At 34.2% G+C, this 11896-nt stretch overlaps 1 pseudogene; it reads left to right on the forward strand.

Moving 5' to 3' along the window:
* The first annotated feature begins 5863 nt into the window (after positions 1 to 5863).
* LOC136236001 (uncharacterized) lies at positions 5864 to 11213 on the forward strand (annotated as a pseudogene).
* The last annotated feature ends 683 nt before the right edge of the window (positions 11214 to 11896 follow it).

Here is an 11896-nt window from a genome sequence, read left to right on the forward strand (position 1 = left end):
GAATTTGTTGGATGTGAAGAAGATAATTACATGGGGTTGTATTATATAGGAAAATTGCTCAGATTAGGACAGATTTAAGATCTTTTGAAGTTATCAAAAACTGCTAGCTGACAAAATAATTTTCTCAGTTAAATAGATAACTGAATGTAAATTTGTTACTGAAGAACCATTTTCTGTATTTTTGCTGTAATTTGTTTTTATTAAGAGAGCTTTTTATTAGTTTAAGTTTATTCATTGGCCTTTACACATCATTTGTCACTTTGATTAAGAAAGCAGGCTTAATAGGAGGCTTAAAACACAGATATTTTATTCATTATTCTGTACTTTGTTCTAAAAAAAGATGTCATATTTTTTTGTGATTTAATAATAGAATTGGAAATTCATATTTATAAATTGGGCGAAATATTTGAATTTTTTTTTGTCCAACTTGTACAAAAGACTATTTTTTTTTTCAGGTCAACATATGTTTGTGATCTCTTACTAATAAGTGATAAAATGTGTAGATGATAAGATTCACGATCGAGAAGACAATTTGATGAATTATTTCTCAAATTGACCCAACTTGCCAATGTTGGGGATAAAATTGCTCGCCAACATTAGGGGCAAAGTTGCACCATTGTAGACGTTAGGAAAAAAATTGCTCCTCGCTATATTTTTGCATCTTATCCCTTAAATTTAGGAGCTCTTTATTTTACTCTATTCACAATGTTGAACTACTGTCTTTAGAGGTTGTATCATCACAGTTGATTGCAATCCACAAGTGTTTACATTTTAGTTTGTACCTCTGGTTTATTGGTCTCACAAAGTTAGAGTGATATATTCGTCTATAAACTTGCATAAAATTGTATACTTTTCAATGTGTCAAAATACTCTTTAGTCTGCCATGTGGATATCCAAAGGAGCTTCCAACATGATAGTGACTCCTCGGGGAGCCTGGCGAGGTAAATTCACAACAATCCGCATATCTATTCTCCTCACGGTAGCTATGTTGGAAATTCACATTCGTTCTTCCTTTGAGTTGCATATTAGTCATAATAAGGACTCTATGTGGGTAAATTTGTGTTTCCTCACTACACCTATTAGAATTTGAATAATTTTGAGACAACAGGATGATTACCAAATGCAATCAAACCCTTTTTCGATAGCTAGTCGTAACCTTGTAACAGTGCCTCCACAATTGATTAAATCTATAAATAGACACTACAAAAAGGTCTATTATGACGCTAAAATTTAAGGTTTAACGATGTTTTTTTGCGTCCTTAAACGCTTAGCCACACTTTTCAAAGCGTCGTTAAATTTGTGTGGTAAACTTGACATATCGCATACAAACATCGTCATGCTGCCAACAATAATGTGACGGCTGCTATTAATACTTTCGTCTGTTGGGGTTTAGTGTCCTATAGACAATTGTTCCATGATATAAACTTAATGTAAATGAATTGTTCTTTATGTCATTTGTTTTAATAAGATATGGTTTCATAACCATATAAAGGCAACCTCCTTTAAAGAACTAAATAAGTCTAATAAAAGGAAATCCCTAAGTTTATTTAAAGTGATTATAAAGTGTTCATACAAGCATGAAGTGAGACGAAACATTATAATAAACTAATAAACTTAAAACCACCCCAAGTCAAGTGATATGTTTTGAATAGGGATTGACATAACACTGTTGAGACTTGCATGTAACAATGCTTTCTGTCGAGACAGAGCTGATCTCACAAGCTTCAGATATGCAGATATCTAGATAGTTACATGGATCCAATGAAAGGGGTTCATTAGGATTGGGGACCCGACTTGAGATAACAGGATGCAGAGATTTATCCTTGTCACATGCTCATCTCATTGGTATTAATAGGTATAAGTAATCCTCAGACTCAAAGGAATGTTAATTAGTGATTCTGGATTATGGAATGTGATGCTTTGATCCTGTTGTAACACGATCCATAACAGGGATGACTCTGGGGTCTGTACGGCAGACGTTGGGTATCACAGGAAGTAATTATAGGATAGTTAACATTGGATTGAGCATTTGTCACTCCTGATAAATGGGAGATACGTCCAAGGATCGCTTGTGGAAGACTTAACTCTAAATCCTTGCAAGGTGATAGCTTAAGACTTGAAATGCAGATTTCACTTAACCTATCTAATTGGAGTTAACTCGGCCTGTACAAGTAAAACGAACGTCTCGCTATATATGACTTGACATTACCCATAGTCATAAGATTCAGTTCAAGGATGTAATTGATGAAGGATCGAATTATACTGTAACTAATATGGAAAGGTCAATGACAGAATCAACCTGTCTTCTTATAGCTCTGGGGGAATGTTTCGGATCTGCCAATCACAGTTCGCGTACTCATTTCGTTATACAAAGATTAAATATAATTCTAAGAAAATTAATTTAATAGTTGTATACGGCTAGAAGCAATAAGAACCTAATGGGTCACACATAAAACTTGGAACCCAAAAGAGAAACAGATGTTAATTAATTGAAGGAAGCCCAACTGAGTCCACTAAGGCCCAGTAACATGAGGGGGGCGAATTTATGTATTAAATACATAAAGGAATTAATTTATTTTTAAACAATTATAATCAGATTATGATTGTGAATTAAATTAATTATAGGATAAATAAGTTAGGAGGTTTAATGAGATTAAATTGCTTCTATTATTATCCTATTAATAAGTTATTATTATCTTTATATTTAGATATAATTACAGATAATAACAATAAGAGTTTTATTCCGAATTAAATTCTTATTCAGTAACCTAATTCTATCTGACTAGGGTTTAGATGGAAGAGGCTATATAAACCCCCTTTAACTGTAAATTTCGGCTAACATAGTCTCCCTGCAGACTGAGAATTTCGACCCTACAGTAGAGGATGGAATTCACCGCTTGCTTCTGAATCAATTGATTTCATCTCTTTCTTTTTCTCCTTGATCTTGTGTTGATTAATTAGAGGCAATCTATCTTGATTGCTATTTCTTGGTTGAGTTCGAATCGTTTACTTATATGTTTTGTTATGTTCATGAACGTAGAAAAGACATACAAAAGGAGAAACTCGTTTTGCTTCTCCTACATCAGGTCAGTTCACGATTTCGCGGATTCCCGGAGATTGAACCTTCGGATCGTCACGATTTTTGGACAGGAGCTTCTAGACATATTCTTCCACGTTTTCACCATCGGGATTGTCCTTCGGAGGTCTGGAAGGTCTGTACGGGTAGGGGAAGATTGGTAGATAGTTTCCATCTCTTTTGAAGTTGTGGGCACTTCGTTTGCAATGGTAGATTGATCGTCATAAAGGTATTTATGTTCAATCCCTCCTTATATGAAATAACGATTAACGGATCTTGAGAAAAGGAAATAGGTAAAAAATTTATATTTCTGCTGCTAAACGTTTGCCTGTTTCCCGTCACCGTCATCGTAACATAAGGAAGATGACAGAATGAAAATAAACGTGTGTCATGTGAAGCTATTAAGGATGAAAGAATGCGACCGTCATCTGTAATACCATCAGACGGCTGCGAGTCCCGTGACAGTTTCAATTTCTCTGGAACGACGGTTTTGAACCGTCGTCTGAAATAGTTATCAACGTAGTGCCTGTAGAAACTCACCTGCACATAACTTTAGAAGTTCAAACGAACCTTGAGAATCTAACTGCCGGAACCTCCTCCACTACTAATGCTGCTTCGACACCTTCTCCATTGGTCTCTCCCGAAGATGCCCATGCTCTTCCCTTCACTTCTTCCACTCCATTAAACGATGTAGCTATCTCCAATGAAGAAATGCCTCATTCTCTTGGGTGATTTAGTGATACACCGAACTTCCAAGACAAAAAAACAACAGAAAATATACAAGTATTTTGCATAAGTAATTTTTCTATCTGTTAAAGTAAAGAAGAGCAAACAACACTCTTAAGTACCACGTTTCAATCTAAGAACAATGAAGAAAACAAAAACTAAGAACAATGAAGAACAAGTAAAAGTAAATTTTGAATGTTTAAAGTAAATTTTTTGAACATCATCTTCTTCTTTAACTCATCTTCTACATAATTTTGAATGTTTAAAGTAAATTTAATGGTTCGCAAATATGATATGGGTACATATTTTATGAAATAAGAACCCATATCATAAAATGAGAACTTCAAATGGGTTCTTATTTATTAAATTGTGAACCAAAATGATAATTTGTGAATAATAAAAAAATCATTACTTTCTCTACCTCAACTTCATTATCTAAGTTACAGATGACTAAAGTCGAAGTTACTGTCCACCATAATTAGCTTAACATGTAGGTATGCGGGTTGAAAGTTGAAGAAATTATTGTAGAATTCAACGATTTGGGAAATTAAGGAGATAGAAAGTTGAAGAGTCTAAGAGTATTTTGGGTATAAGAATTGAAATTGTCTAATTTAATAGCATATATTGAAATAGGGGTTAAATGCATCATTCGTCACTAAACTTACAAAGTTGTCTCAAAATGATCACTCAACTTCAATTTGTCTTAATAAAATTATCCAACATTGAGTTTTGTCTCAATTAGGTCACTCAGCCGATTTTAGTGGTTAAAACACATCATAATGACATGGGGGACACTTCAACGTATGGCTATCACGTGTCGATATTTTTACGAAAAAATAAATAAAATTTAGTGTTTTTCATAAAAATATATGACAGGTGGCTGTCACATTTCGTTTCGGTCAGAGATCTGAGTTAACTCATGTTGAAGTGTCCCCCATGTCATTATGATGCATTTTAATCACTGAAATCCCAAGAGTAACCCAATTGAGACAAAACTCAAAGTTGAGTAATTTTATTGAGACAAATTAAAGTTGAGCGATCATTTTGAGACAACCATCTAAGTTGAGTGACCAATTGTGCATTTAACCCATTGAAATAGGTCTAAAAATTTAATTTTATAAATAAAAAAAACTGTACGTTAATTGGTCCCAAAATTATAAGCGGAAACAACTCCCCAAAACAAATTCTAAGAGCATCTCCAACCCTCAACAAATAAGGGTTGGAAATGCCAAAATGGTGGTGGTTGGCTTCTCCAACCACCACCAAATTTCTACGCCAAAATAGCTGATAATTCAACCAAAATTGATTTTGATTTCCACCAAAATTTATTTTGGTGGAAATCAATACTTTAATATATATATATATATATATATATATATATTGTTTTAATTTAATTATATATATTTATTATTTTAATTTAAATTATATTTCATAAATAAATATTTTTTCTTTTTATATTTTTTAGTTAAATATATTATTAATTATTTAAAATTAAATAACATTGTTTTCTTATTTTTGAATTAATTTTTTTTATTATAGATTATTGATGATAATAATAATAATATATGTAAAATATAATAAGATATTAATTAAAGTGTTATGTAAAATGGAATAAAGTAGAGAATATTATTTTTAGTGTAATAAATGGTGTAGTGGGTTGGAGAAAAAATAAGATTTGATGTTTAGAAAATAGAAAATAGAAATAGAGATAGCGTAATGGGTTGGAGATGGCCTAAGAAATTCACTAAGACAGAAATTCTGAAATTGAAAATCCATTTCCGTTTCCGTTTCCCTTTCCCCGACCCTTTTGCTCCTCGGTACACTTCCATTGGTATCTCTAGTGACTCTGACGACAGAGCTGTGTTGCACAACAGGTTTTTGTTTTTTAATTCGATGAATTGATTTTGTTAGGGTTTTGAACAATTTTGGGAATTGCATGTTAGGGTTGTTGTTTTTAATTTAATGAATTGATTTCGTGATGTTAGTAAAGATTTAACAGAATCACAAACCTTATAGGAACGTTATTTAACAGAAAATATACAAGTATTATACATAAGTAACATGGCCGGCTCTGGGTCTAGGCCAGGAGTGCGCTGGCCTAGGGAGGCTGTAAAGGGGCCCAATTGTGATATTCATGTAAAAAGCCTTAAAGATTATTTAGGTTTTAAATTTAAAAGAGGTTCAATTGATTTTTTGAATATAGGAATTAAACTCATATTTGGTCATACAAAATTTTGTCATATCATTTGGTAATATTTTCCTCTTGACGTACTTCTATAAGTGACATTTAACCGATTTTAAATGGAAAATATTCTATTTGTTAAATTTTTTTCCCACATGACACAATTTTGGATACAAGATATATACATGTGGCGATTGATTTAATTTTTTACCAAATAGATTTAATATGTTGATAAATAAGGAATTAATGAAATACTTTTTTGTTTGTCATGTATTAAAATATATTTTGAGGACGAGCCTTCGCCCAATGGTAACCGTTGTTGTCGTGTGACGAAGAGGTCACGGGTTCGAGTCTTAGGAGCGGCCTCTAAGCCTGTAAATTATGAGGACGGGCCCTAATAAGTAATATAATCTTTTTGCAGTAGATAAACAAAGATAATGGAGGTGCCAACTGGAGAATGAAAGCACTGAAACATGCCCAAGAGCAAGCAGCTCGAGAAGGAAGAAATCTGGAACAGGTTCTTTTCTTGTTTCTATATCTAGCAAGACATGATTATGGTTGTTCTTATCTTACTTTTAACATTGTAACTTTCAGGTTGTAGAAGAAAGATGCGGTTCTCTTGGCCAGTTAGCTATCTCTGCAGTATCTCATACAGTTGCCCTAGCGCGAGCTCATCTATATGCCATAAACAATACAAAGAGAGGGCAGTTAGAGGGCAGGGACAAGAAAGTGGTGCTAATGGTCAAAGTGAAAGAAATGTGAAAAAGGTACTTAGCTTTCAGAAAGAGATTGTAGATCTTAATATAATATGATTTTTTTTCATCAGAATGCTGATCGAGCTACTTCAAAGATGTTTCTGTCCGACATCCTCAGATGAGAGCTCTGAAAGTACACGATTCTTTATCATGGGGAAGACCAAAAAGGCCAGATTTTAGTCCTAAGAATGCAGACATCATCTATGCTGCAGTGTCTAGCAAAATTGTGCAGAGCATAATAATGATCCTGCTGGTTCAACTAACCAAGATGAAAATGTGGAGTCAAAAGTCATCACTTCTGAAATGTACAAACCTTCTGAAGGCATTTCAACAGTTAATGAAACATCAAGTGCAAACCAGTTGGTAGCTAAGGCCTTGCAACTTCGAATGAAAGGGCTTCATGAAGAAGCTGACAAACTTATGGTAAAACTAATCACAATTTTACATTTTTTATCTTATTTTTTGGATTGCTAACTATCACTATGAAAGCCACACATTGATGAACATCTCTTTACTATTTATGTTGGTTGTCTCTTAATATATCCGAGTTTTTTTAAAAGGGAGATGTACAATCTTTAACTTTGAACTATGGATGTATAAAACTAAATGTGAAAACTTCATTTTGTTTTGCTTTTGATGGTATAATGTTTAAAATCATGAGTTTTCCCTTAGGTTAACAATTGTTTCTTGGTTGATTTGTGCACTATGATGTATTATTGAGGTACGAACAAATCCGTTGTTTCTTATTAAAATCTAAGAAGGGGGCAGACAATGATCATAAGTCCTCGGACACTAATATTCTTGGGTAGTGCATCTTGACTCAGCAAGAATGCTGCGTGTTCTACTTTGAGAACCCAAACCGGCCAAAACATCTTGTTGTGTCAATTGCAAACTTCGCCTATCTCATGTTACCTCAGTCGCAGCCTGTTGTGCCTGGTCATTGTTGCATCTTAACTATGCAGGTTGTTGGTCGCTTCTAATATGAGAATTAGTTCCAAGGAGGGTTAAGGAACTATTTAAAATTTTTCCCTTTTAAGGTTGACTTTCTTTTTATACTTAAGATTTCTCACTTAGTTGTTTAGCACAGTGATGCTGAGTAAGGTCAGAGGCAGCTTTAGTTAATCCAAGACTAAGACTGCTTCTAACATTGAGTCAGGAAATAGCGCTAGAGTCTATTCCTGAACTCAGTACTTAAAAACACACAACTCAGTATATATATATATCAGTTTTACCGTTTTACTAGGCACAGTACAAAGCAAACAGATAAGAAGTTAAGAGTTAGAGAATGTTACTCAGTAGATTTATCCTGGTTCGGCTTTCTGCCTACGTCTAGTCCCCAGTATCCTTCCGAGCTGTAATCCAATACTGAGCTCTTTCAGGTAGAGCACAAACCTCTTACAATAGTCAGCGAGTATACAAAGTACCTTCCTTTATATCCTATACGCAACACTATTCTACCACTGAGTGCTATAACCGAGCAACTCAGTATCTCCTTACAGTATTTAGAAGTGATAAAGGTTTTGTTCTAAATACACAGAACACTTTAGATGATCTACAATCTAGTCTTTTACACAAAATGAGAGTGAGTGTAAGATTTCTTTGCTTTGCTTTGGCACAGAACTTCAGATAGCAATTTGGTCAGCGTTTTGACTTTATGAAGATCTGCATGGAATGAAGCAAATGAAAGACCTATTTATAGTGATATCTGAGCCTCCGATGATTTTGAATTTTGAAATAATCCTTGGAGGGAAATGGCACCACTGTCGCTTTCGCTCGCCAGTGCTCAGTGTCTTCGGCCAATAAGAACGTTGCCTTTTCTATCTTGATCAGAGATCAAGTGCTTTTGGTCAGTAAGCGTCAGGTTGTCTCTCCATTTACGGTAAAGTTTTCTTGACAGCTTTCTGCGGGTCTGGCCTTTTCCCAAAATGGATTGGCTTTGTGTCCAAGTTGTTTAGGTCAACTTCTGTATTGTCTTCTATCCGTTCGACTCAGCAGCTTCATCGTGATGCAATTAGCAAAGCTTCTGGATCCTTCTTCTTGCTGAGCTGAGTTGATCCATAAGCGTGGATCTGTTGACTTGGGCTTTGACACTTTCTCATGGGCTTTGGGCTTTGGGCCTTGGTCTTAATGTCTTTTAATAGTTGTGAATTTAAATACTCAACACTTGAACAAACACATTAGTAACAACTAAATCAAAGCATTTAAATTTAATATGTTGGAATATTTTATCATGGGTATTTAATTCTAATTTGAATAATTTTGTCAAATCAAAATCATTGTGGAAATGTGTTTCAACGCAAGTTAGCTCAACCTTAATATGTGACACATTCTGCAACTTTAATGGAGAGTAGGAAATCCATATCACTTCTTAAATTAAAACATTTTGCTATCTAAGAAGTAATGTATGGTTGAGCTTTCTATTATTTTAGATTGTTCATCATTTTTATTTGTGTTCTAGTGTTATACTGTTTGGGGTTTTACAGTATGAGTCATCCACAAGGACTGTTCACAATCATGTATGGGAAGAGATTCAGAACTTCAAAAAATGCCTTACAAAGATGTTTGCAAAGCAAGAGAAAGAATTAGTGTTTCTTGAAACAGTAATGGATTTGGAAAAACTACGTCAGCATTGTTTAATAAAGTGTATTCTTTGCCTACGTCTAGTCCCTAGAATCCTTTCAAGCTTTAATCCAATACTGAGCTCTTTCAGGTAGAGCACAAACCTCTTACAATAGTCAGCGAGTATACAAAGTACCTTCCTTTATATCCTATACGCAACACTATTCTACCACAGAGTGCTATAACCGAGCAACTCAGTATCTCCTTACAGTCTTTAGAAGTGATAAAGGTTTTGTTCTAAATACATAGAACACTTTAGATGATCTACAATCTAGTCTTTTACACAAAATGTGAGTGAGTGTAAGATTTCTTTCCTTTGCTTTGGCACAAAACTTCAGATAGTAATTTGGTTAGCGTTTTGACTTTATGAAGATCTGCATGGAATGAAGCAAATGAAAGGCCTATTTATAGTGATATCTGAGCCTCCGATGATTTTGAATTTTAAAATAATCCTTGGAGGGAAACGGCATCACTGTCGCTTTCGCTCGTCAGTGCTCAGTGTCTTCGGCCAATAAGAACGTTGCCTTTTCTATCTTGATCAGAGATCAAGTGTTTTTGGTCAGTAATCGTCAGGTTGTCTCTCCATTTATGGTAAAGTTTTCTTGACAGCTTTTTGCGGGTTTGGCCTTTTCCCAAAATGGATTGGCTTTGTGTCCAAGTTGTTTAGGTCAACTTCTGCATTGTCTTCTATCCGTTCGACTCAGCAGCTTCATCGTGACGCAATTAGCAAAGCTTCTGGATCCTTCTTCTTGCTGAGTTGAGTTGATCCATAAGAGTGGATCTGTTGACTTGGGCTTTGATACTTTCTCATGGGATTTGGGCCTTGGTCTTAATGTCTTTTAATACTTGTGAATTTAAATACTCAACACTTGAACAAACACATTAGTAACAACTAAATCAAAGCATTTAAATTTAATATGTTGGAATATTTTATCATGGGTATTTAATTCTAATTTGAATAATTTTGTCAAATCAAAATCATTGTGGAAATGTGTTTCAACGCAAGTTAGCTCAACCTTAATATGTGACACATTCTGCAACTTTAATGGAGAGTAGGAAATCCATATCACTTCTTAAATTAAAACATTTTGCTATCTAGGAAGTAATGTATGGTTGAGCTTTCTATTATTTTAGAATGTTCATCATTTTTATTTGTGTTCTAGTGTTATACTGTCTGGGGTTTTACAGCATGAGGCATCCACAAGGAATGTTCACAATCATGTATGGGAAGAGATTCAGAACTTCAAAAAAATGCCTTACAAAGATGTTTGCAAAGCAAGAGAAAGAATTAGTGTTTTTTTAAACAGTAATTGATTTGGAAAAACTACATCACCATTGTTTAATAAAGTGTATTCTTTGCCACAAAAAAAATTGTTGGAGCAACCCCTCTCTATTTAAAAAAGGTATGATTTCTTCTTACGTATTTTACTTTTTGATGCATTAATTCAGCATTGTTAGTCTTGTGGAGAATTCATTTGGTGTAGTTATATATGATTCTAGAATCATGAATATTCATACATTTTTAGGCAATCGATGAAGCTGGAGATGAGTGGAGCCAGCACAATGCAAAGAAGCTGATCGATACAAGTGAAAAGGGGTTGCGAGATTCAATTCCTAAGGACTTCCCTTATTTCCATGTTGAGTTTGGTTTGAACAAGGGGTTTGTACATTGACCGATGATGAGCATCGATTCAAAAATAGCCTTGGTCTTAATGTGATAAGAGGCATGCTAGAGTTCCCTGAGAAATACATGTACCATCGCCGAACACAAGAGTCAGTACAGGCACAAAAACGGGCGATACTAAATTTCGCACGAGATTGGGAACCTTTTGATTGGACTAAACAGCTCGATTAACTAATTCTGAGTTTCATAACTGATGTATATAGCCATGTTAACCCTTCAGATGTGGCCATGTTTTTCCCCTAATTTTTTTTATGTATATAACTTTACCATTTCAATTATTTTCTACAACACCTTCGAGGGGATGTAATGTAATTAACATTATGTATATATCTGATTGCACATTATTTTCACATGAAAATGGGTATGAGTAAAACTAAAATATGCATGATTTATTAAAAAGGTAAAAACAATTCCCAATTCTCTTTTGCAAAGGCCCTTAATTTAACCACAACAATATCTTGACTTAAGACCTCTTTCACTTGTAGAATTGTTTCAATTCTAAAAGTGATTGTAGTTTTACATTTTATTAATATAATAACCTTTTTTTATGGTTGAGTAATTTAACATGATGACGATATCAAATAAGAAAGTTCAAGAACTAAAATTATTTTTTTACGAAAGAATTAAAATTATTTAGAACTAAAAAAACGATTAGCTTTTTAGAGGAGAGTAAAAGTAAAGTAACCAGCCTTCCTTCCTTCCTAGTCTGAATTTTAAAATAATCGTTGGAGGGAAACGGCACCTTTGTCGATTTTGCTCATCAGTGCTCAGTGTCTTCGGCCAATAAGAACGTTGCCTTTTCTATCTTGATCAGAGATCAAGTGCTTTTGGTCAGTAAGCGTCAGGTTGTCTCT

This window comes from Euphorbia lathyris, chromosome 7 (genome assembly GCF_963576675.1).
Source record: "Euphorbia lathyris chromosome 7, ddEupLath1.1, whole genome shotgun sequence".
NCBI classification, from domain to species: Eukaryota; Viridiplantae; Streptophyta; class Magnoliopsida; order Malpighiales; family Euphorbiaceae; genus Euphorbia; species Euphorbia lathyris.